The following is a 24,220-nucleotide window of genomic DNA, read 5'->3' as shown; positions in this document are numbered from 1 at the left end:
CCGGGTACTTTTTTGTGATAAAATGAAGATTTTGGGCAGTATTGGGTTAATGACAGCATATTGGTGCACCTTTCTCATTTCAAAATGTTCTTCATGTGTGCTTGCATCCTTTTCAGGTGAGTTTCGCTGCCGTTTTATATATTAGGGTAGCGTTCCGGCCCGTTCCGGGTACTTTTTCGTGATAAAATGTAGGTTTTGGGCAGTAATGGGTTAATGACAGCATATTGGTGCACCTTTCTCATTTCAAAATGTTCTCCATGTGTGTTTGCACCATTTTCAGGTGAGTTTCGCTGCCATTTTATATTTTAGGGTAGCGTTCCGGCCCGTTCCGGGTACTTTTTCGTGATAAAATGTAGATTTTGGGCAGTAATGGGTTAATGACACCATATTGGTGCACCTTTCTCATTTCAAAATGTTCTTCACGTATGTTTGCATCATTTTCAGGTGAGTTTCGCTGCCATTTTATATTTTAGGGCAGCGTTCCGGCCCGTTGCGGGTACTTTTTCGTGATAAAATGTAGATTTTGGGCAGTATTGGGTTAATGACAGCATATTGGTGCACCTTTCTCATTTCAAAATGTTCTTCATGTGTGCTTGCATCCTTTTCAGGTGAGTTTCGCTGCCGTTTTATATATTAGGGTAGCGTTCCCGCCCGTTCCGGGTACTTTTTCGTGATAAAATGTAGATTTTGGGCAGTAATGGGTTAATGACAGCATATTCGTCCACATTTCTCATTTCAAAATGTTCTTCATGTGTGCTTGCATCCTTTTCAGGTGAGTTTCGCTGCCGTTTTATATATTAGGGTAGCGTTCCGATTCGTTCCGGGTACTTTTTCGTGATAAAATGTAGGTTTTGGGCAGTAATGGGTTAATGACAGCATATTGGTGCACCTTTCTCATTTCAAAATGTTCTCCATGTGTGTTTGCACCATTTTCAGGTGAGTTTCGCTGCCATTTTATATTTTAGGGTAGCGTTCCGGCCCGTTCCGGGTACTTTTTCGTGATAAAATGTAGATTTTGGGCAGTAATGGGTTAATGACACCATATTGGTGCACCTTTCTCATTTCAAAATGTTCTTCATGTATGTTTGCATCATTTTCAGGTGAGTTTCGCTGCCATTTTATATTTTAGGGCAGCGTTCCGGCCCGTTGCGGGTACTTTTTCGTGATAAAATGTAGATTTTGGGCAGTATTGGGTTAATGACAGCATATTGGTGCACCTTTCTCATTTCAAAATGTTCTTCATGTGTGCTTGCATCCTTTTCAGTTGAGTTTCGCTGCCGTTTTATATATTAGGTTAGCGTTCCGGCCCGTTCCGGGTACTTTTTCGTGATAAAATGTAGATTTTGGGCAGTAATGGGTTAATGACAGCATATTGGTGCACCTTTCTCATTTCAAAATGTTCTTCATGTGTGTTTGCATCATTTTCAGGTGAGTTTCGCTGCCATTTTATATTTTAGGGTAGCGTTCCGGCCCGTTCCGGGTACTTTTTTTCGTGATAAAATGTAGATTTTGGGCAGTAATGGGTTAATGACAGCATATTGGTGCACCTTTCTCATTTCCAAATGTTCTTCATGTGTGCTTGCATCATTTTCAGGTGAGTTTCGCTGCCGTTTTATATATTAGGGTAGCGTTCCGGCCCGTTCCGTGTACTTTTTCGTGATAAAATGTAGATTTTGGGTAGTAATGGGTTAATGTCAGCATATTGGTGCACCTTTCTCATTTCAAAATGTTCTTCATGTGTGCTTGCATCATTTTCAGGTGAGTTTCGCTGCCGTTTTATATATTAGGGTAGCGTTCCCGGCCCGTTGCGGGTACTTTTTCGTGAGAAAATGTAGATTTTGGGCAGTAATGGGTTAATGACAGCATATTGGTGCACCTTTCTCATTTCAAAATGTTCTCCATGTGTGTTTGCATCATTTTCAGGTGAGTTTCGCTGCCATTTTATATTTTAGGGTAGCGTTCCGGCCCGTTCCGGGTACTTTTTCGTGATAAAATGTAGATTTTGGGCAGTAATGGGTTAATGACAGCATATTGGTGCACCTTTCTCATTTCAAAATGTTCTTCATGTGTGTTTGCATCATTTTCAGGTGAGTTTCGCTGCCATTTTATATTTTAGGGCAGCGTTCCGGCCCGTTGCGGGTACTTTTTCGTGATAAAATGTAGATTTTGGGCAGTAATGGGTTAATGACAGCATATTGGTGCACCTTTCTCATTTCAAAATGTTCTTCATGTGTGTTTGCATCATTTTCAGGTGAGTTTCGCTGCCATTTTATATTTTAGGGTAGCGTTCCGGCCCGTTCCGGGTACTTTTTTTCGTGATAAAATGTAGATTTTGGGCAGTAATGGGTTAATAACAGCATATTGGTGCACCTTTCTCATTTCCAAATGTTCTTCATGTGTGCTTGCATCATTTTCAGGTGAGTTTCGCTGCCGTTTTATATATTAGGGTAGCGTTCTGGCCCGTTCCGTGTACTTTTTCGTGATAAAATGTAGATTTTGGGCAGTAATGGGTTAATGTCAGCATATTGGTGCACCTTTCTCATTTCAAAATGTTCTTCATGTGTGCTTGCATCATTTTCAGGTGAGTTTCGCTGCCGTTTTATATATTAGGGTAGCGTTCCGGCCCGTTGCGGGTACCTTTTCGTGATAAAATGTAGATTTTGGGCAGTAATGAGTCAATGACAGCATATTGGTGCACCTTTCTCATTTCAAAATGTTCTTCATGTGTGTTTGCATCATTTTCAGGTGATTTTCGCTGCCATTTTATAGGTTAGGGTACCGTTCCGGCCCGTTCCGGCGCGTTCCGGGTTTTACACACACCCACAAAAAAGCTCATTACCCAATTCAAACAACATTAGGTTTCAGAATTATGAGACGTGGCCCCAGAAACTTACCGGCAAAATTCAAATACCCGTGTCCTCATGAAAACCTGTCCGACTCAGATCGAAAAACGCTAGCCGCCAAACAGCATTTCCGAGAGTTAAAGGCAACTCTAAGGATCAAGACATAGAAAGCAGACTAGGTCAAATGCGTAATCACAAAATAAATTGTTATAGAAAACGGACTGAAAGCGGAGTCTGGGGAAGGTTGTATTTGCTTGCTGCATGTTTCACCGTGACCAACAATGATATCCAAAAGATTGAAACAACACGCAGAAAATGCGGGCCAAATAATGTTCCTATTCGCACACATATATCTGGTTAAATAAGACCAAATCTATGGTTTAAGTGATAGAAAGACTGGCTAAGTCAAATATACGATCACAGGAAAGAGTGATCATAGGAAAAGGACCAGAGGTGGAAAACATGGTCCGGAGGGGATGAATGCTAGCTGAATCTAGCATTGCAACCAGAAATGTTTCCCAAAAGGTTAAAACAAACAGAAGGAGCATGCCAAATAACTTTTTCTATACGCCAAAAATGTATCTGGTCAATTAGGATACATTTGGCCTATCTTGACCTCATTGTGCAGCGAAAACTGCTGCCATGGAAACCAAACACAAGACACAAATCAAACATTAACTTCAAAGTATTTTACAATTCCTAAAATGGATAAAGAAGGCATGTTTACCTAATGTATCTCAGACATCAATGGTCATATAAAATGTTAGGTTCTCGATTACCTTGCTAAACAAATTAGAAACGCTCATACATTCTATTTCGATCTATAAAACAGATTTCTACAGTGTTGTACAGAAAGTACCCAAAAATTCATTTTTTTCATCTTAAGCCCTGGCCTTTTTTTGGGCTACATGATGGTTTTGGGAAGCTCCCTATTGAGTCCTTTATGCAGCTTCTATGCAGGAATCATTTGAGTCACTTTGGGTTTTATGGTCATTTAAGGCAAGCGCAATGAATGGTCTCTATCTGAAAATGTTCTGGGTTTTTTTTGTCCTATTTGCAAGATGCTGAAAAATTAACAAGAACCATGTAATAGGGGTTGAATGCTAAAGGATGTTGTGGTAAGAAAGAAAAAGAATTGATGTTTTTGTGTACTTTCTGTACGATGCTGTAGAAATCTGTTTTATAGACCAAAATACAATGTATGAGGGTTTCTAATTTGTTTAGCAAGGTAATCGAGAATCTAACATTTCATATGACCATTGATGTCTGAGATACATTAGGTAAACATGCCTTCGTTAGTCACCTTGTGACACCATCAGATTTTTTATATAAAACAAATAATAAAGTCTGTTTTCCTTTCATCCAATATAACTTTGTCGTGGTGTACCCAGACAGTGGAAAGCAGTAGGTCAGCGCAAATGACCAATCTGATGCCGTCATTACTGACAGAACCTGCCCTCCTCCCTAAAGTAGTTGTATATGCAGTCTCTCCGGCACATATAGTATCTGGTAGCAATCATATATCTGAGGTCTTAGTGAGAAGTACCCGGCAGGAGAGGTCTTTGAAAGGATAGTGTGGATTTAATGGATGAGGGCAATATGGACATATGGGGCACTTGGGCTATTCCATGAGGAATCTTGGCTCAGAGAAAGCTCTTGAACAGTTGAACAGAGGGATTTGGGCTCTGTAATAGAGGATGTGCCACATGATAGTCAATTGGGAGTTCATGCTCTCATTCCCAAGCTGTGAGTTTGGTACTGCAGCTCCCATCAATGAGCATGGAGAGTTATCTCCGATGTTGCTCCAAATCCTCTCAAATTGAAAATATGGGTTTGAATGAGGGTCTGCTTAAGCCTGCAAGTTGGTAATATATTAAAGAAAAGATCACACAGGATCTTAATGCAAAAGCAGTTCTGACTTTATTGCATGGGTTTAATCCTTTTGACAAGGCCATATCAGAATTACCATCTGACAAGGTTAACAAAATGTCTCAAACTGATCCAATGAATGTCCAAGAGTCTATTTCCATGTGAGACGTAGCCTGTCAAATTAATCTGCTTGAAAATATTACTACTCCAATTGTTCACCTGAAAACCAGTGGATACCAGCCTGTTCCTATCTCTTCAGCCGCTGGTCATGTCTCAGGATTGGCAACCATAGCCCACTTGGGAAGAGCTATGTCACCCTCCCAAAAAAACTCTGAATACTCCAAAATCTATATGTAATCAGTTTTTTCTGTTTGGAAAGGATATCCGGGTGAAGAGGTCCAGTATGCCTGAGGCCACTGACTCTTTCCAGAGAGGATTTGTGACGGACCAAAGAAACATTGTCATTACCAATGTAGATAAACAAGAGCAGACTGAACCAGAGAGGCGCTTAGGAATAAAGTCCTCTCCTAGTTACATGCTACAGTTGGTCATGGTTATATTAGATCCAGAGACTTGAGAGTTTCGTGGAGGGTGCAAATTAAAGATGGGTGCTCTAGGAATGACACAGACTGTAGTATTATTGGTTGTAACATGTATGTCTTTGGCATTGTTTTTATATGTTTGTGTTGGCACCCATATGCCCACGGGCCTGTGTCTCAGCACTTTACAAGTAATAAATAAGTGCCTAATAAGACCTTTAGGAACTTGAGCACCCAAAGAGAGATCAGTGTAGGAGTACACTGCTGCTGCTGGTAGTATCCATAGTAGAGAGGATTGCCAAAGGCCAGATTTTGTTAAGGATATGATGTAGGAAAGGAGCTGATGAGTCTTGGGAGGATATCTTACGGGAAACGTGCTCGCCTTGGCAGCAAGACGACCGAGAGCAAAACAGGTTCGATCCCCGGGTCCGCGCTTAGAAACCTCTGGGTATTAAGCGTGTTATAAATAACCTATCATATATCATATATATACATAGTACGCCCCGTCACTCAGTTCCTCCAAACCTTTTCCCCTTCCGATTGAGAAAAACCACAGGAGGGGGTTATCCATCTGTTAAAACATTAACAAGGATGCACCCCAACAGGGTGGGCACACAACAAGGTGTAAATTATGGTATACAAAAGAGGTACCAACATTAGAGATAAGTTGCTAAAGGCAGAACGTGGAGCAAGAGAAACACAATTAACATTAGCAACTAAGAAAAAGGGTACATTTCCCTGTTTAAATTGCAGCCACTGCAATAATGTGGCGAAGGGTGATTAGATCACGCACCCACACACTGGGAAAAAAATTACATTGAGAAATTTTGCAACCTGCCGATCAACTGGGGTCATTTATTGCATTAAGTGCCCATGTGGCCTAATGTTCATTGGACAGACCGCAAGGTCCGCCAGAGAGAGGTGAACGGAGCATAAATCTAACATTCGATGCAACAATGAGAAGTCCCCTGTTGCAAGACATTTTACATCAGCTCGTCATACAATAGCACAGATCAGATTTACTATTTTGGAAGTGGTGAGGAAACCACCAAGGGGAGGTGACTATATGAGGATTCTTGCACAAAGGGAAATGTTTTGGATAGATGCTTTGGACACTATCTCACCAAAAGGTCTTAATGAAGAATTTTCCCTTAATTGCTTTGTATGAATAGGACCCTTCCGATCACGTTAGATAATTTGTCCTTTTCTTTTTTTATTTCTATATAGGTTCACCTTGAATCATCATTCCTCTTTGGTCGATTTTAGGCGGGTTCACACACATCCTCCAGGTTTTGACTCCTTTCTTGTATATTGTTGGCTTTTTAGTTTTGCTCTCTATAGTTTCCCCTTTGCAATTTTACCTTTCAGTATATGCATTTGATTTTTGTTTATTCCGTTTCTGGCCATCTGAGTTTTAGTACCTTATTGTCTTTGCTTCTATTTAATTTAAATGTTTGTTGTACACTGTATTTTATATTATTTCTTAATTGTTTTAATATTTATTATTTATATTCCTTCCTCCATATATTCTTTGTATTTGCCTCTTGTCTCGCTTTTATATTATTTACCTTCATTTGTTCCCCAGTTTCCCTTTTATTTTTACTTGGCAGCAACTGGCACCTGGATCTGCTGCCGTACGGCGCTGTAGCATCCGTGCACGTGACCTGGTTACATGACGTATACTTTCCAAAAGGTCTCTTTCAGCTATTGATTTTTTGGAACAACATACGGGGGATTATTTCTTCCACCCTCTAACTTTGATAACAGGCTTTTTAGGCATAAGGTGTGGGGGCCAGTTGTTATTGACAACTGGAATACCCATACACGTGACCTTGTCATGTGACATGCAACACGGACAAGATATTTGTAATAGATTTCGCTTCAGCTCTCTACATGGATTATTGTTTAGTTGCTTTCCAAACTTACCCCCATTGGGAATTATACATTTTTTGGTGACCACATTCTTCATGCCGTCGTTGTATGCGGTTAGAGTACCTGATCACGTGACTCTGTCACATGACTTGTAACAGACTGTAATAGGAGATGGATACTTGGAAAGGCTATGCCGTACAGATTGTTGCGATCCTTTGTGGCAGTGAGTTTCTGGTCAAGGTGAGTTAGATGGGGTTATTTGGGATTTTTGGAACCGTTTTTTCAACACGAGGCCTTGTATACAAGAAAGCTTTATCTATATCTGCATGCTAACTAGGTGGGTCTGTTTTTTTCTGCCCTTGGAGTGGGTGCACTATGATGTTTTGCAAGTAGCAGTAGTGCTAGGACCGTGAGGGGGTTATAGCAATAGCCCTAGAATTGTGCAAGATTGGCTTCACTTATATTACCTCCTTTGAAGAGGGTTTTACGCATTTAAGACTGTTGAGTCTATGCTTTTCTTCCTTTGCTTTGTTCCATGATGGCCTTCTTGAATTTCCTTTGACATTTTGCGATGTAAAGGTTCATCAGAAGTTTCTGGTCTGAAATAATTTTGTTAATTTGTTTGCCTTTGTAAATATTCAGCACTTTGAAGTAAAAAATTATGAAGATATTTGACTGACTATGAATCAGCTTTAATAGTGTGCAGGGGACAGGAGTGTCTTTAGTTCTAGACACTTTTTCTTAGTTCACACAACAAGGTGTAAAGAAAAACACTTAAAAAATAAAATAATTTTAAATACAGAAACGGTCATCCCAGAGCCATCACCAGATGCCTACACGTTCAGACAGAAGCAACAACCCACAGATCTTACTGAGCAGGGATGGATGGGAGGGTCGATGAGGAATCGGCAGGAGAAGAACCCATAGAAAGAACATTACGGTAAGGTCATTTCTCCTTCAATGGATTGCTTTTCACCCGCAGATTCCTCATCATAGGCTCCCCAAGCAGTTAGGATAACAGAGGAGAGCAGAAAGATTTAAACCAGCAGATTCTGTAAAACTGCCCTACCATACCTAGCATCAGCTCCCTGTGCAAGGTCCAAGGCATAGTGCTTGGTGAAGGTATGCAAGGATGGCCAAGTGGCCGCCCGGCAAACATCCCTAACAGGGACCCCTATCTGGAGGGCCACAGAGGCTGAGACCACTCTGGTCGAGTTCACCTGGATTCCCGCTGGCAGCTCCTTGCATGCTGATTCTTACCATTCGGATATGCACAAAAGAATCCACTGTGACAGAATTTGTTTGGTGATGTCTAGAAAAGGCCTTCTTAAGGCCTTTTCTAAACTCAGACTTACGAGCAACATAGAAGCTTAAAGCTCTCTTGGAATCAAGGCAGTGGAACCACTCTTCCTCCTTCGAGAGATGCAGAGGAGGGTAGAAGACAGGCAAAACAATAGAGTGGGAAAGATGAAATTCGGAAAGCACCTTAGGAAGGAATCCGAGTCTGACTTTAAGAGAGACTTTCTCACGAAAGAACTTCAGAAAAGAGACAACAGCCGTAAAGAACATGAATACATAGGCTCAAACGGAGCCACCATCAAATAAATCAAAACCAGATTAAGATGCCAATCTGGGACAACAAATGGGATTGGCAGAAACATGTTGAGAAGGCCCTTCAGGAACTGGGCCATGACCAGAATGGTGAACAAATTATAAATTACTCACCATAGTGACTAACGTACTCTTAGTCCAAAGTCCCCTTTCGTCCATACTATATGGGCATCCCTTACAAGGGACGGGAGACAGAACCTTTTTCATCAGAAATAATCTTCCCCTTTAAATTTAGAGGCACGGCCCAGGGAGCATGCGCTGCCCTGACTCCGCCCTCCGGTGCCACACCTCAGTCCCCATTGACGCGTCGATAATAGCCCAATGACACCAGTATTATTAGGGGGGGAGGTTGGTGGGATGTATGGAAGAAAGGGGACTATGGACTAAGAGTACGTTAGTCACTACGGTTAGTAACTTATAATTACTCTTACGTCCCGTCCCCTTTCCTCCATATTGTATGGGCGATTACAACTGATTCTAGCCCCAGGGTGGAAAGGAGACTCTCCTTAAGCAAATAGGTTCCTGAGAACTGCCTGTCCGCAAGCCCCATCAGATCTAGAGCCCACATCCAAACATTAATGCTTGCAGAAAGCTGAGGGAGAGGCCCAGGTGGCCACCCTGCTTATGACTTGCCAAGGGACATGGCGCTGGAATGTGATGGCCATTGCCTTGGCCCTGAGTGCGTGGGCATGCATGTTGGCCGGGAGCGGCTTGTGCTGGCCCTCATACGCTTCTTTGATGGCAGAGACCATCCAGCGGGATATGGACGCCTTAGAGGCTTGATAGCCTAGCCTAGAACGATCAAAAGTAACAAACAGGGCGTCCGACTTGCGGAAGCCCTTGGTCCTGTCCAAGTAGAATTTTAGGGCACGCCTGACATCCAGGCAGTGCAGCACTCTCTCTGCTTTGTCCTTGGGATCGGGAAAGAACGTATGAAGGACTATCTCTTCATTCAAGTGAAATGCAGATGGAACCTTGGCCAGAAATGATGGGTGCGTCTGCATGACTACCTTGTCCCTGTGAAAGGTGGTATATGGTTCAGAGGTGACCAGCGCCTGAATCTCGCTGACTCTGCGAGCCTTGGTAAGACCGACTAGTAAGGCCGTCTTGATGGTGACCAGCCTAATGTCCACGGATGCCATTGGCTTGAATGACTTGTGCGCCAGGGCGCCCAAGACTATATTAAAGTTCCACACTGGGTGCAGTCTCTTGACAGCCGGGTAAAGCCTGGCGAGACCAGTCAGGTGTTTGACGATAGGGTTGGAGGAAGAAAAGATGCCCTCCTCAGAGTTCCTGTAAGCCCCGATGGCTGCGAGATATGTATGGCAGGTGGCGACCTGTACCGAGTGAGCGAGGTGCGCCGAAAAGGAGAGCACGTCGTCCAACTTGCAGGTCAAGGGGCCCAGTGGCAGAATCTGGTCCATTTGCTCTTGTACTGCGCCTTGGTGGCTCTGCTCCTGGCACCCTGTATGATTTCCAGATTTGCCTGTGAGAGGCTAAGGTCCTGAAGCGTTACCTACTCGGGTACCACGCTGTGAGGGCTAGTTTCCCTGCCACGGGGTGGATGATCCTGCCCCCCTGCTGTGCCAGAAGGTGTGCTGGGCCTGTCGGAGGTGTATCGGAGGCACTTCCGAGAGGCTGAGGAGCTCCGAGAACCATGGTCTGGCCGGCCACAATGGAGAAATCAGAATTCGGTGCGACTCCTTGATCTTGCAAATTACCCTGTGGATCAGGGGGGTGGGCAGGAAGGCATAGGCCTTCATGCCGGTCCACTGGAGGTGAAATGCTTCGCCCAGAGAGCCGGGACCCTGACCCTGCCAGGATGCGAACTGGGGGCACTTCTTGTTGTGCCAGGTGGCAAAGTGATCCACTTGGGGAAGACCCCACTTGTTGAAAATCTCCTGAATAACGAGGTTGTTTAGCTGCGACTCGTAATTGTCTGCTCCCAGCCTGCTGAGCCTGTCCGCTTCCAGGTTGGCTTCCCCCGGGAGGTGAACTGCTAGAGGACAATTTAATTTTCCAAAGCCCATTCCCACATGCTGATCGCCAGTCCGTACAGAGGAGGGGATCTGGTGCCTCCCTGCTTGTTGATGTAGTTCATGCTGATCGAGTTGTCTGTCTGTATGAGGACAACCTTGCCCTTGAGAAGTGGTAGGAATGCTCTGAGCGCTAGCCAGATGGCGTTCATCTCCAACCAATTGATGTGGTATTCCTGCTCCTGTCGAGTCCAGGTGCCATGGACCGAGAGGTCGTCCAGGGTGGCTGCCCAGCCCTCAAGCGAGGAGTCTGTGGTGATGGTGGCCTGCGGAGAAGGAGGCCGGAAATGCTTGCTCGTCCGTAGGTTGCAGTCCCTGGACCACCAAGTTAGGTCCGGGTGGAGAGATGGAGGAACGTTGATCATTTCTGATTGAAAGCCCTGCTCCTGACCCCATGAGGCTGCAAAGTGCAGCTGAATCCTTCTCATCCTTCGTCTTGTGTGCGGGACGGCTAGCAGCACCGCCACTAGTAGACCCAGGAGATGTTGATACCACCAAGCCGAGGTCCCTTCTCTGCTGAGGAAGTGGAAGGTGGCCCTCTTTATGGCCGAGATCTTGTCTTCCGTCGGGAAGACTTTCTCGGAGCACGTGTCCCAAATGAGTCCCAGGAATGTCAGAGTCTGTGTAGGGAGAAGCTGTGACTTCTTGAGGTTGAGCGAGAAGCCCAGGTCGTGCAGTGTGTTCATAAGGGCATGGGAGGAGTGGTGGACCACCTCCGGAGATGTCACCCTGACGAGCCGGTCGTCGAGGTATAGATAGATGTGGAGGCCCTGCTCTCTGAGGAGGGCCGCTACCGTGTTCATGAGTATGGTAAAGACCCTTGGGGCCGAGTTGAGGCCAAACGGGAGGACCTTGTATTGGAAATGGTAACCCATGATCCTGAACCATAGGAAAGAACGATGGGGCTGCCAAATCGGGACCTGTAGGTACACGTCCTTCAGGTCTTGGGAGCACATCCAGTCTCCCTTGTCCAATGTCTCTGCTATAAAAGCTGGCGTAACCATCTTGCACTTTTGCAGGGGTAAGGAGAGGTTGAGGGTGGAAAGGTCCTGCACAACTCTCAGGCCCGCCTGGTTCTTTTTCTGAATGGCAAAAATCCTGGAGTAGAATCCAAAGCCTCGTTGGGAGGCTGCAACTTCCTCCACTGCCTGGCGCTCTACGAGCGACCGGATCTCTGCCAAAAGAGTTACTGTCCCAACCTGTGGGAGTGGATGGAGGAGAGGCTGGGATGGGTAGGCGGTACCCCATGGATCCTATGGAGAGGATCCAGGGGTCCGCAAAATTCTGGTGCCAGAAATTTGCATGGAGAGCAAGCCTGCCCACCACCTGAGGCACGTGGACCTGAAGGTGCGGGTCATGCCTTTCCCTCACAGGCTGAGGAGGGGGACTGAAAAAAGCCCTTATTCACCCCTCATCCCCCCACCCCCCTTTTTGTTGTTTGCGCCGGCTCTGAGACGGCGAGCGGTCCGACTGCCTGGATCTACGTTCCTGGAAACCGTGGAACTCTCCATGTGTACGACCCTTCTCTGAGTGCTGCTGAGATTGGGTGTAAGATTTGGGCGTGGTCTTTGTAAGAATGGACAAATATTTTACCGTTTGTGAGCAGTTCTTCTTGTCCAGCTCTTCATCCATAGAGGAGTGGGAGAAGTCCCCCCTCGAATGGCAGATCTAGAATGCGCTGCTGGACGTCCAGGTTGAATTTCGTCGCCCGGAGCCAGGCTGTGCGCTCCATGTCAGTGGCAATGCAGATGGCCTGGCCTGAGATATCGATATGCGCCACAGTGAATTCCAGCAAGTCGTGCGCCACAAGCTTGGCCCTCGCTAGCCCCGCCTTGAAGCATTATTGGCATTGGGAGGGGAGTTCCGGGAGGAAGTCTGCAATTTCCCACCATAACTGTTGGTTGCCGGCAGTGTACATTGGCACCTGCGTTGGCCTGACGCAGGTGCAGGGAGGCGTTGGAGTAGATCTTCTTGCCGTAAGCCTCCAAGATCTTCTCCTCTTTGCCTAGCAGCGCCGCAGAGGAGGAGGCTGGGGACGACTGAGCCTTGGAGTAAAGTGATGCTGCAGCGATCACCGAGGAGTGTGGCTGAGGATGGGTCGAGAGCAAGAGTGTGTCCCCCTCCAACTACCTCTACTTGGCATCGAGGCGTCCATTGACCGGCTGGACTGAGTTGGGCTTGAGCCAACCCTTCTTGGCCAGGGAGACTACATTGGTTTGCAGTGGAATCCCCGTGTTGGGAGAGGGGCGTTTTGTGAGGACTTCAGCCAGAACCCCCTCTGCCGGCTGTTCGACCTAGAGCTGAGGGAGGCCTAGGTACTCCGCCAGGTCAGCAAGACATTCATGGAAGGCCCTGGCTAAGGATGGTGTGTCCGGATCCTCCTCGTCCGTGTCCTGCGGATCCGGAGGATCTTGTGGAGAAGGAGGAGGGGTAGATGGCACCGGAGGCTGGGGTACAGAGACTGCAGCCGGAGGCTGAGGAGGCGGCAGAGGTTGCAGAGTTGGCTGTGGAGCTGGAGGAGGCAGCTGCACCGGGGTCAGGGAGCCCGATGGAGGGGTCTGTGGTGCCGCTAGCATGGCGGGGAGTGTTAAGTATTTCAATCAGGCGATACACCCTGGCCTCAGCCTAGTATGCAGCACACAGCTGAAATGCTTATTTTATTAATGTTCTGAGTGATATACCGCTCATATCACACCCCTTCTCAAAATACCCCAGATCACAATGGACCAGGACTCAGGCTGGTTGGTAAAGGCAATATTTATTTATTTAAATTCAAATGAAACATATACTTTGTAATAGGGAGCAGCAGTCACCAATGTGGTGACAATAACAGATAGGTAGGTATGTAAGGCAGTTAAATTCACTTTTAGCAACACAGAATTTAAAACACCAGAGAAAAGAACACTTTTGCCTTGTTTAGAAAGACAGCACTTCCGTTAGGATTTCCTCCTGCAATATTCCTCAACCCACAAATAAGCAATTCTAAACAGATGTGAGGAAGCAGCAGGTATTTGCGAATAAAGAACAGTAAACCGAATTTGAATACAACCTTCCCTCCCCATACAAGAGAGAAAAACAGGTTTGAAGTCTTACACTTTAAAATGACATTCGTAAATGGCTATATAAAACAATCAATGTGTGCAAAAATCCTTAAATCAATACAAATTTCTATGGGAGCAACATTGACCATATGCGAACAATCATGAGCTATAGTTTGAGCAAAATTAACCACTTTGAATCTGAATGGAAGGTTGGAAATAATTTAGAGTGAAAATCACACGTGTAAAACTTTGCAGAAATGCGGATTCCTGCCTAAATTTAACCAAACGGGTTTTAAGAGAAACTGGTGAAATTCTGAGTGCAGTGTTTAGGTTGGGATGTAGCTACAGGTCTTATGTATAATCCAGAGTTGAAATGAAGTCTCTAGCTATTCAATTGAGTGAGTTATGCAATGTTGAATGAGAGGCGTTTTTGGAAAATAAAGGCGCGAAAAAGAAAACGGAAATCAATTTTTACAAAGGATAGTTATGCTCTACACTAGGGCATTCAGGCTAGGTTACCAGATTGAAACACAGTAAGCTCTAGAGTTCATCCGTGGAACCAACCCCATCTCCTCCATGTCCGCCCTGGTGGACTCAGTCCGATTACCCGAGGGAGGATTAAGGGTTTGGGATTTCACAAGACAAAATTATTTAAAGGAGTTAGCACTACCACAAAGAATCAAAGGCAAAGTTTCAAGAATGGTTGTGACAATATTACAAGTTCTTAAGGTAAAGATGGGATGGTTTAGAGATGGGGATGGAACAAAACAAGGCAAAGTATGCTATGATTCTCTGTTTCCTATTAATACTTACAGTCCACTTTAATTTAGGATTTTGGACCGTCAAGGGTTTCTTGTCACTGGACAGCACTGGACTGCACTGGTTACTGGAGACTGGAGATCAGTGGGATGGTGAGTTTGCAGCAGGCAAGCATTTACTAGTAGCAAGGTAGACTGGATCAAAATGCTTCCCTTGGATTTTTGGGATTGCTTGAGAATTTGGGCCTAGCTGAAAAAGGAGTTCAGCAATGCTGAGGCCTTTACTTTGTAAGGAAAATCAGGAATCGGGAACAAGGATGGAGAAATCAGGAACAGGGCGCCACACAGAAAATCAGGAAGAAGTCAGGAATCTGTGTGTGTGTGTGTGTGTTTGTGTGTGCTGTGAGATTCCCTTATTTATCAGGCCAAATGACATCACTAAAGTATATGGCAGGGGCAGGCTTAATGTCCACACCCCTAATGTTAGGATTGGGCAGGAGCACAGTTTCCGCCTTGCTCTCCGCTGTTTGGGTGACAGAAAAGGATGTCATGTTTATGGGGTTACTTTTACAATGTCTAGAAACCTCCCATAGCTATTGGGACCAAAATCTAACTTTCCCACAAATACATATTTATGCATTTAGAACCTCTGAGAAAATCAGACACACAAATTACATATTTTGTGGGTCACATTTCAATCCAAATCCCAAGTCTGTGGGACCTGGTTTAGTCTTTCTGCTAAATTTTGGCAATTTTAACCATGAAAGATTTGGCCTAACATTTCCCAATTTTGTACATAGATGTGCATTTACCCTTAGCTTATGTGTATAAAATGTTATATTCGCTGCATTAATACTTTAAGCGCAATCGGTTATTCTTTATAACTTCTGTTCCTTATGCAGTAGTAAGTCCTACCAAGTCTTCAAATGAATAGCATACAATTAGATTTAGAATTATGCACTTTTCACATTTTTTCTCATTCTTGCTGTCAAGTTAAATGTCTTGAAAGTTCAGTTGCAAAAAAGGCTTTTTAAACACCAAATGTCACTTGTCAGTTTTTTTTTCTTTTTCCCAAGTGTAAGCACATGTCAATACCTTTGAAGTAGAATGAGGGCCCTCTCCCACTGGAAGGTTGATGTCTTAGCCTGCCATTGTCTTAGCCTGGGGCAAAGACAAATGTCTAATGCCGACTGGGAAACCCCATTGTCCTGGGTATTCAAGGCCTATTCAGGGGGGACTCTTTCCATGCAATTTACCTGACTTGAGCGGGGTACACATATTCGGAGGGGTGCGCATGGACTTCATGCGATTAAGCTGGCGCGAGTGGGGTATGTGTATTCTGGGGGTAGGTGGGGAGTTTTACACGCGATAGGCCTGGCGCAAGCGGGGTACGTGTATTGCGGGGGTGCACAGGGAGTTTTACACGTGATTACGCTGGCGCGAGCGGGGTAAGTGTATTCCGGGGGTGCACAGGGAGTTTTACATGCGATAGGCCTGTTGCGAGCAGGGTACGTGTATTCCTGGGGTGCGCATGGACTTTTACATGCGATAGGCATGGTGCAAGCTGGGTATGTGTATTCTGGGGGTGCGCAGGGAGTTTTACACACGATAGTCCTGGTGCAAGCGGGGTATGTGTATTCTGGGGGTGCGCGGGGAGTTTTACACACGATAGTCCTGGTGCAAGCGGGGTATGTGTATTCTGGGGGTGCGCGGGGAGTTTTACACACGATAGTCCTGGTGCGAGCGGGGTACGTGTATTCCGGGGGTGCGCGGGGAGTTTTACATGTGATTACGCTGGCGCGTGCGGGGTATGTGTATTCCGGGGGTGCACAGGGAGTTTTAGACGTGATTACGCTTGCGCGAGCGGGGTATGTGTATTCCGGGGGTGCGTGGGGAGTTTTGCACACGGTTACGCTGGCGCGAGCGGGGTACGTGTATTGAGGGGGTGCGTGGGGAGTTTCACATGCGATTGGCCAGTGTGTGCCCTCCTGGGAGTGCCCCACCTTTCCATGCCCCGCAGGCAGCCCATCACCCCAGTCCATGCCCCACAGGCAGGCCACATGGCACCATGCACATGGGAGCACCGACACATGTCCCCCCCAAATTGACAGGAATCGTGCAGCAGGCAGCACCATCCATACACACACACACCAGCATGAACATCCGAAGGTTGGCATGACGTCACAAGCAACATGGGGCATGCCAAACACATGCATACAGGCCGACAGACATGCATCTGTACATCTCCACTAACTGTCACAATGCAATCATCGGCAACTATGTCACATCTGCCAATTGGGTTCATACATGTCAGTGTCACATGCATCCATGGCGTATCAGTCACACACATGTCAAACACACACACACGCACATGTATGCCGTGCACGTACATGAAGGCGGAACCAGCATCCATGTGTCACACCCCAACCATGCCATAGTACATACACAGAAATGCTATCATGTGCGCGTCTCCACATGCAGTGTTGCATCATGCTTTGTAACACACCATTGATGTGCATCACACATGACTGGACTCACATGCAGCACGGTCATGTCCCTGCACATCCATACATGGCCCATTTCAGACATATGTCCAAGCTGCACACTTCTGGCACAGCTCAACATGCACTGCATCCAATAAGTACGCATGGACACTTACCGCTCGACCCTCATGTTGTCGGTGGTAAGGTGGACCCGGCGCCTCATTGCACCTGCTGCTTCCAAGAGGCGCCGGGCCTTCCTGACGGTCCTGGACCTGGAGTCCTCCCAGCACTTCCAGACTTGTCGTATGTTGCGGGCTGTCACCCCCTCCACATTGATGGCAGCCACAATGTCCTTCCAGATCCTCTCACGTCCATCCTTGTCGGCATGTCTTCTTCCATAGAGGGCATCATAATGCACCAGGACTTGCTCCAACTTCTGCGGCACTGAAGCTGGTAGCCCTCTGCCTCTCTGGCTGGGGGTCGCCAGTGGTCTCTGATGGTGTTTCCCCCGACATGTCAACCCCCGAGGCAGATGTGGGTGGGCAACTGGGTCCTGGTGCTGGGCTGTGGAGGGTTGGAACTTCAGTCTGGAGTCTTCTGTTCCGGCAGGGGTGGTCACAGCAACTGGACCCCTGCAGATGGCTGACGTGCAGGCACCAATTAGCAGGGCACATGGCAGGCAGGCAGCAGCGGATGGCTGGTGGGAGACTGCTCGGGGCTCTGGGGGGCAGGAAAACAGCCTTCTGGGCAGGAGCGTGGTCTTCCGTGTGTTGTCACGTGGCAAGCTTGATACGGAGTGACTTTGCATGAGTGTTAGGGAGAATTCTCATGCTATGGCTAATTTCCCTTACCTAGTGAGTCCCTGAGCAGCTTTGCTGGATCTCTGGAGTTATTTCTTTCCACTTGGTAAGAGTGTGAGCTTTTCCCCCACTCTTACACCTATTTTGATATGTGTCTTTTACCTGTTTTTAAGATTGTGAGCTCTGGAGTACACCACTTCAGTAGCCCCCTTCTTTGTGTGTCACACAGCACCTTCAGTGCAGTGACACAGGGTTGTCGGCCAGACCTCCCACTGACTCAATTTTCTGAGGTGACTACTGTCTGCCGGAAAAGAGTAAAGTTACCATTAACTTTACTTAGTCAAATTTAACCACAGATCCAGTACACACCATCTTACATGGAGTGCTGGAAGGGTTAACTCTTAACTCTTTTTATCTGTACCTCCTAGAGCATTGTTTCGCTCTTTTAACATTTAGACATGGCTGGTGGCAGTGGTATCTACCCTAAATTTCTACCACGGTTATCTTAGATAACCGTGGTAATATTGTAGGCAATTGTGTTAACCTCAAACTTAAAACCGCTTGACCAAATCCTTTTTCGTTTGGCTATGGTGCGGTTTATTCGCCATTTCTTTTTGTTGAACTCCTTCTTGTGTTTTACTTTGCAGTGCAAACCAGGTTTGCCTTCTTTGTTCACTGTCTTTTGGCGGGCTTCTACCTAGAAGCCCTCCTCAAGGCGCTTGGGTGTCTAGGTGGGCTGAATGTGAGGGAGGGGTGTAGTCTCCTCCTGCACAGGGTATCCTAGGAAACCCAAGTCACACTTAGTCAGAGAGTCGCCACTGGAACTACAAGGAACTGACGAGAAGTGGAGGAGAGGTCGACTGCTGCAACTACCCGTACCGGTGAAGCCCTGCTGCAGTCCTGAGCTATCTACCCTTCAACGACTAAGAGGAGATCCAGTCCGGAGTCTTCTTCCCTTGAGCCTGGTGGGGATAACCAGCTCATCTTTTTCAGCCAGAGGTCGCCTTCGTGGTCGAAATCGCTGCACACTGCTGTAGTGGTCTGGATAGCCACTTGAAGAACCTCTCCTGTTTTTAAGGAGCACACCTTTTATTCATTGTGGCTGCTGCCGGCCTCATCCCTGTGTGGTGCGGACCCCCTCATTGTCCTTCTTCATGCTGAAGCTGCAGGAAAGCATGGGTCTGCGGGAAACCAACAGGAACACCTACCGTGGCACCAGCATCATTCTTTAAGAAAGGTACTGTGTCCTGTTTGAGGAATTTTGGGTGAAATCCCTATTTCTCTACTTTTAAGGCTTGTCCTTACTTTTCCCTCCTTCTTATAACTTTTGCTTCCGAACATTGACAATATCAAAGTACTCTTGGCAACGTTGAATCTTGAACTGTCCGACTGTGTGATCCTCGACAACAGGCACCCGGTGTCACTTGACTTTGGGTCCGGCCCTTTGACTCTTGAATTCCTGTCTGTGTGTTCTTCGATTCTGTCTGCCTAACCAACATATTGCCTGTAATTTTTGCCCCCAACTCGCGCTGGGTATCTCGGGTGCTAAGTGTGTTTTTGCCCCGGTAGCATTTCTTGCCATGGATACGCGTTTATCTAGTAGACCGAACTATCAAAAAGTGATCGCAATTGTATTCACAGTAACATGTTCTGTTTCGTAACACTGGTCCATCCAAACACAGGGTACTTACCTTGAGTAATACTGTACAAAGTGAATTGGTGAGTTGTAGTATATTTTACGTGTGGTTTTTGAATTAATAGAAGTGTTGTGTTGATAACAAATGGTTAAAAAAATAAATGTACTTATATTTTTTTACCTGAAACCTTGAGTCAGTGTTTGCTTGAGTCACAGTAATTGTGGTCCCTTTGTGTAATCTCTGCTACTGCTCATATACTCTTGAGATAAGCCTGGCTGCTCCGCTACTGCTACCACTTTAACATAGTAGTACAGGCTTGTACCAGAGGTAAAACTTGTATTGCCACCTGTAGTCTTAATTGTGCGTAGTGGTCCCTAAGGGCACTGCACAGGATTCTGCCTAACAATGTGAAAAAACAGCACGTCAGCATGTAATTCGAGGAAAGGCCCTGTCATGATGCCTACCTCCAAGGAGCCAGGTCCGACCCAGCAACCCCAGAGGCAGGCATCATTTCCCCCAGGGGAGTGCCAGCGGGCCCAAGCTGGGGCCCTTTGGACGCAGTCCTGGCGCCTTAGGCGCCAGGCTCATGTTGGACCTCTGTCCTGGCGCCTTAGGCGCCAGGCTCATAAAGCTAGACATGTGTTCAAGTGTTTTAATGTGCACTTACCTGATGCAGACCATGCTGCCACATCCAGGCCCTCTTGAGGCCTGAATGGAACTACTTTACCTGTGGGACTACTTTCCACCCGGGTGTGGTCGGGGAAGGATACATACCTGATTGGAGGAAGGATACACACTTGGGACTTCTTCCAAAGCTATTTAAACCACACCCGATCAGCAACTCGCGCTTCGCGTTGTTCTGCTCCTCGCAGCTGGACGCTCACCGTGTCAGCTCCTGCATCTGGACTTCAGCCACGCCTGTCAGCATCCTGGGTCACCTACAAAGGGAGACAAGAGACCTTACCAGCTAAATCTGCACCACAGAGACATCACCGAAGATCCTGAAAGGGAAGACATTATTTTTAAAAGCATTTCGTTACGATCGCTGCAGCGCTGCATTTCACTCACCTTTCCTGGGTTCCTCCATCTTCAGCAGCGATCATCCGGATACACAGCCACTTCCCAGAGCCTAGAGAAAAAGACAAGAATAAGAGGTGAGAGAAGGAAGGGAATACGACTTACCTGTTGGGTCATTCCGATTTCATTTCGGGTGTTGGCCCTTCCAGGCATTTTCCGGACCCCGGCCCCTATGGGGAAAAAAGACAAAGACATTGAATGAGCGTATGCAAAGACAGTTCCCGAGCGCTCATCCAGAACTAACCTGCCATTTACTGGAACTGGAACTGCACGTTTCACTTCGGGTCGGCGCCATATCTCCGGCATTCCGAAACCCGGCCCCTAAGGGGAAAAAAGACATAAGCATTAGCACTTGCTGCAAAAAGACAATGAACATTATTATTAAGCTTGGATTTTTGAACTTGCAACAGAACTTTTACAGAGCCTTACCTGAATAGTCAAGCTTACCTGAACTCCCATCAATCCTCAATCCAGTGAAGTAACTGGGTTTCAACGTGCCCCTGCATTGGAAGCAGGATGGAGAGCTCATCCTTCCTGACCCTAAGGTGAGACTTCACGGGGAATCGTGGAAGGGTATCGTGGAGGGTTGGAAGAGAGTGGGAGGCTTGAGCATAACTCAGTCAGTAGGTAATACTCCCTTTTCACACACAGGGGAATATTCCTGCGAGCCGGAGAAGCCAGAGTAGAGGGCCCTTCCTGTCCATCTTCAGAGTCCTGCGCTTCACCATTGAAGAAGCATCAGCACTCGAAGCCAGACCTGCGCCTCCGTGGGAATCAGGTGAGCGTTACAGGCCCTTAGCGCGTAAGTGACGTGATGCTTGAGGGTGTTTCCCTTGGCACGGATGCATAGTGAATACGCACGTGCAAAAACTGCACATCCGAGTGGCACTGCGTGTAATTGGAGGAAAGGCCCTTAGCGCGTAAGCACGTAAGTGACGTGGCACGTATGGGCGTTTCTGTGGGCAGGGGTTAAAGGTCCGTGTAGGATGCCATTTTCTTGGACGTGCTTTTTGTGGAGAGCGAGTGGGTGATTCTTGTACTTCTTGTCGGTTCACATGCGATTACTTCACAACGGTTGCAGTTCGTACTCCTTGTTTACTCACAGCGTTCAATTCTTCTTTTGGTGGGGGTGTTGCCAACGTGCGCGCACACGTCTTTTTCACGTTCTTTTTCCAGGCAGACGGTGAGTCGCGCGCATATTTTTCCACTGTGGTTGCCCCTGTGTGTCGCGTACCCCTTCAGAGGTCATTGTAGCCTGGGTGTACCACATGTACGCTTATTTTTGTGTTTCTGGGTGCCACAGCGTAGTGCGGGTCCTTTATTCCATGCACATGGGCTACCAGGGGTCGCATGCACGTTAAATTTTGTTTTCGGGGTGCCTAAGCGTTGCGTGACCCGTCATCTTCCCCCAGGGGTCACAGACACCCTTGCTAGAGCACAGGGGTACGTATTCCATCTAGTACCCTGCCCCCTTCACCCCAATTGCCCAGGACAATTGTTTACTGAACCTCCCATTCGCACAAGAACATCAGTGCCATGGTTGGGAGGTGACCAAGTGGTAAGGGAGGCAAAGGTGGCTGACCTCCAAGAGGTCTCTGCGGTAGGGGACGTGGTCAGGATGAGCAGGGTGGGCCAAGAGGCCAGTGTGTGGAGGACCAATCAGGGACACCTATGCCCCCCCAATGGGTCGAGGAGATGCAGCTGATACCATCCCAGCTCAGGAGCTGTTAACACAGCCCAGATTGGTCACAGAACTGGCACGGGATGACTCGCAGGCTGACTTCTGTGTCACGAAGTCAAAGCCACGTGTGGCGGTGAAAGTTGTTGTCACCAGGCCACGTGGATCTGGGGCAGCAATGTCATCTGCTGCCCCAAGGAGCTAGGTTGAGGAGGCTGCAAGGTCAGCTGCAGCTCAATCCACCCCAGCTCTGAGTCACCCAGCCGGGACAGTGTTGGTCCCAGACCATCACACCAAGGTAGTTGTGGCACTTGGTCCTGGCAACAGCAACCAGCAGCCAATGCCTGCAGAGAGACCTTTGGTCATTGTGCCATTGCCTGCTTCCAGTGGCCAGTGCACCTGCACTTCAGCCCCTACCGACCAGAGCGGCGTAAGCCACTCAGGGTCCACACCACCTCTCAAGAGGAAGAAGCGTGCTCTTGCAGAACAGGCTGGTACCCCAGACAGGGCTCGCGCCTCCGGCACATCAAGGAAGCAGAGTTTCAATGATGTGGAACTAGACGCACTTGTGGGCTATGTGTCGGCCCATGGCTGCAAAATGCTGGTGACTGCACCGTGCAAGACTATGACTGCTCAACGTAGGGCCCACTGGCAGTGCATCGCGGACCAGATTAGTTCCCTTGGATTTGTGAGGCGCACAGCTGATGATTGCTCAAAGCGGTGGAATGACCTCAAACACTGAGCAAAAAACAAGCTGCTTCCAATTATGCCTCTACTCTGGTGACTGGCAACGGGTCTCCACCAGAGGAGGATGAACTCACAGAACATGAAGCACTCGCTGGAGGGTTCATCACAGAGGATCAGATGCAAGGCGTGGGAGACCTACCGGATCTTGAGGCAATGTCCGGTGAGTGGCCATGCGTGTGTGTGTGCAAGCCATGTGTATGTTGCTTGGGTGATGTGTTCTGATTGAGTGACAGGTCAGGCTGTGTAGTCATGACTGCTATAGGTCACCCATGTGGTGCCTCCAAGCCATCCCCTGCCCTTGGGTTTGGGTTTCACAGTATCCCTTCTGACCGCAGTAAACACTTAGCACCTGATTACTGCACTTGCCTTTCAACTGGAATCATGCCACAACATTGCTAATACTGTTTTTCTGTTCATTCTGCCTGATTGATGGGATCATTTGCATGATGAACACGTTTCTGCCGTTCTGCCCCAAATTCACCATACTTCAGACATAGATTTCACCCCACAATGCCCCACATTTGTTTACTTTTTATGGGAATGATCTCATCAATCAGGCTGATTGACTTTTGTGCACCTACACATGCGGTGCACACGATCACTTCGGAGCCCTGTTTCAATGTTCAACATGACAATTGACTTGTGTCATGTCCAAGTGACCTACCATTGATGTATCCATGTGTCTACCATCACTGTTTTAGTAAACACTGGCTTTGTTGCAGCGTGTGACACGTGTGTTTTGTCAGACTCCTTTGCATGTTCGATTTTATGATGTGCGTCTCACATTGAGGGGGGACAGTATTGATTTACTACCATCTGGGTGTGCTCGTCAATTCTGCCATGGCTATGCTACGTGCCATCTGTGTGCTGGCATGTGTCAGGTTTGTGGATTGTCCATGCCACTCACAGGCTAATGTGTGATGCAGGTGCTATGCATCTTGCAGCACATGTGTTGACTTTCCATTTTGGAGTCCTCAGTGTCTGCTTTTAGGGTCCGCTTCCACTTCATTGCCAGTGCATGCATGCCAGAGTTAGTGTCAGGTGTGACATGTGTCATTAATGTATTCAATGTGTAGATTGTGATGTCTGTATGTCGGCTATACTGTTCATGCCTGTCTTCATTACTTTTTTTTAATGTTTGTGCAGGTGATGAGGCACTAGATGCTGTGGAGGAGGAGGAGATGGTGCAGGGGCAGGAGTACTCAGAGCCCCAACCAGGCACCAGTGTA

The sequence above is a fragment of the Ambystoma mexicanum genome, chromosome 4q (assembly GCF_040938575.1).
Source record: "Ambystoma mexicanum isolate Mex_15411 chromosome 4q, UKY_AmexF1_1, whole genome shotgun sequence".
In the NCBI taxonomy this organism is placed as follows: domain Eukaryota; kingdom Metazoa; phylum Chordata; class Amphibia; order Caudata; family Ambystomatidae; genus Ambystoma; species Ambystoma mexicanum.
Note: the sequence above shows the minus strand (reverse complement) of the source record.